The sequence below is a fragment of the Mizuhopecten yessoensis genome, unplaced genomic scaffold (assembly GCF_002113885.1).
Source record: "Mizuhopecten yessoensis strain PY_sf001 unplaced genomic scaffold, ASM211388v2 scaffold715703, whole genome shotgun sequence".
NCBI lineage: Eukaryota > Metazoa > Mollusca > Bivalvia > Pectinida > Pectinidae > Mizuhopecten > Mizuhopecten yessoensis.
In genome coordinates, this window is record NW_018479749.1 from 16,815 (window position 1) to 19,847 (window position 3,033).

Sequence of the window (3,033 nt, forward strand, 5' to 3'; positions counted from 1 at the left end):
GTCCCAGGGACAAGCTGACAGAAGCATTATCATCAAATGTATCCCACACACCCTGTCCCAGGGACAAGCTGACAGAAGCATTATCATCAAATGTGTCCCACACACCCTGTCCCAGGGACAAGCTGACAGAAGCATTATCATCAAATGACACTTTCCAAAAAATATTCCTGTATCAGCTGTCACGATCACTACGGTCGGAGTCAGAATCTTTGTCGTGTGTCCCAAAATCTAGTACTGTGACCTATGGAAACAGATGCTTTGGGAGGGTTTCCGCTACGTTGTCAAATAGCTTACCATCAGCTTTTAGAAAGTCAAATACACTGGCCAAGTTCAAGAGGGACATCAAAACTCACCTCTTCACGTCTGCGTGTTAGAATCCTTGCAAGTACGAAATGTAAATACCACCGTTTTATTTGTTCAGTTATGTGCACATTGCTTGTTAAATGTATAAAATTGATTGTAAGCCTTTGTTGTTTGTTTTCACAATTATAACCATTACTGTTATCCATATGTTGTAAAGTGCTTTAGAGTAATTTTACAAATGATATAGGGCGCTATATAAATGTAGTATATTGTTATTATTATAGGTTATTTATTTTCTGGATGAGAGTCCTTAACTTATGTTTCAAACATTGCCATATGGAGAAAATGATGCATATTCCTTTCATTGATGGAATTAATTGAAATGCAGTTTTAAATTTTATCCTAGATCATACTTGGCAATCCTTGAGTGTTCTTCTGAATGGACTGTGATTTCTAAACATCACACAAAGCAGCAAGACAGTCATTCTTGTGGAGTCTTTTGCATGAAAGTAACACCAAATATGTTCTATTTATATAAGCAGTTTCTATTCAAGGATTGACGATCTACAATCTGAGAATGCATGTTGTCTCGTAATTGTTCTAATAAATTTTGTAACCTGATTGGCATGACTAGAAAAGAAGGGAACTTGCTGGTTATCAACCCGTTTAGACCCAATATATCCACGTCCAATCACTGAGAACATAGGAAATTAAATGCATAAGAATAATATTTTATCATTTCATTCACCTTGCTGAATTTTCTGTTACAAATAATGTAAGCAGAACAAAAATAAAGTTTGCTCGTTGTTACTTGCCAGACAGGAATATGATAACATACAGAGATATATGAATCTTAATTTTCCAAATTATGTGAAATGTTTAAAGAACACTTGATTTCACATTTACTTGATTTATAAAAAAGTTTTTCATTTATATCATTCTATGTACATATATATATAATAATGTATATTATTCCTTCTTTGCTGTTTTGACTTTTTGCAGTTTGCAGAGGCTATAGTGTGTGGTGGTAGTCTGAATGTGTCCTCAGACAAAATCCTGGACTATCGTACCGAAATTTTCCGGACAATAATACACAATCAAGGTACAAATAATAAGCTAAATCTGTATGTTAACATTCTTGTAAATAACAACTTAATGTTCACTTTCACAATCATTCTGAAAAATGAGTATATATACATGATTGTGGGTTCTAGAGACAAAGGAAATATCTTATAACCAGAATTAAAATCTATCTGATGAATGCAACAGTTTCCCATTATCATCTTCTAAAGTCACATGCAGTTCAAGTTCATGCAACATAATCTAGATTTGTTTAAGTTGTTGTTCAAGTTGGTGAATCTCCATTTATATTAGGGAATGAAGCCATAATATTCTTTTATCAAAAGTATTATTGCATATAGAAGAGCTTTCTGGTAATTTCAACAGTTACTTTGAAACTCTGAAGTGATAAAAAGGTACCATATCTTAACATAACTTGTGCAGGATTTAAAATGATTATGTCAATTTGTTTGAAAAAAGCCAATGTTTAAATTAAGTTTATCAAGTGCAGAAAATTCCAATGAATTCATTTCAAACCCTGATGGGGAAGAAGGAATTTGTGCCCTATTAAAGAGTCAGTAGATGATTCAAAGATTTGTTTATCATTTTCAGATCATGACACAAGAAATCTCTGCAGGTACTGTGGAAGGCAGAATCCTATATGCAGGAAGGGGTCAAATGCTTCAAAACATATTAGATGGGTAATGCAATTTGAAACCTCACTGAATTTAAAGTTTTAGATTTGTTGTAAATATCATGACTTAAAGTAAAATAAATAAATATTCAGTTTGATTTTATATTATCTTGTATTATTTCAAATTTTGTTGTGGAAACATTTTACCACAACAAAAATCTTTTATGGGTTTCGAACTCTTACAAGAAATACTAAATTTTGAAAACTTTTACAATTAGAGAGGGTATTATTACCCATACCATAGCATTATGAAGTTGAACTTTATCAATACCTCAACCATTAGGATGAAACAAGGTTTGAGCATTATGTTATTTTTTTATATAAATACTTTACAGATTGGATGTGATGCCTGTGACCTATTCTGGGTCCACCTGAATTGCTGTCAAGAGAGAATGCATGGAAGAAGAATCTTTTTGTGTGATATCTGCAGGCTTTGTGTATAGTCTGGGATAAATATTTGTTCCCAGAAGGATAATGTAACTTTTGATGCTTATTAACATCTGATTGTGGACTTTCCATTCACACTTCATCAGTGGTCAGATTGAACTTCATTCCATGCAGATTAACATCACTCCATTTGTTGAACTTCATTCCATGTATTGAAACTTCATTCCATGTGGATTAGCATTATTCCATGTATTGAACTTCATTCCATATATTTTGATTGAATGCCATGATTCCTGCTAAAATTCTAAACTCTAGTTCCTGTTATATTTTCCAAGCTCTTTGAAGTGGGCACAAGTGATTCCTATCTACAAAACATTTACCAAAGGCAACTATAAACCCAGCAGTATACTACCAGCATGCTAAACAACTAGCTGTCTTCAAAAGAATTGGTAAATATTTATCTAAACAAAGCAAAATGACCATATTCAAATCTTTTATTATGTCCAATTTTTAGCCCACCATCATCTGATGGTGGGCTATTCAAATCACCCTGCGTCCGTGGTCCGTGGTCCGTGGTCCGTCCTTAAACA

General features: G+C 33.4%; 1 long non-coding RNA gene across 1 annotated transcript; it reads left to right on the forward strand.

The window, feature by feature from the left end:
* Window positions 1-1,282: 1,282 nt before the first annotated feature.
* Window positions 1,283-2,639, forward strand: LOC110441202. The gene is made up of 3 exons (XR_002461844.1): window positions 1,283-1,405; window positions 1,975-2,063; window positions 2,392-2,639. It is a non-coding gene; the product is annotated as an uncharacterized LOC110441202 (long non-coding RNA).
* Window positions 2,640-3,033: the final 394 nt, after the last annotated feature.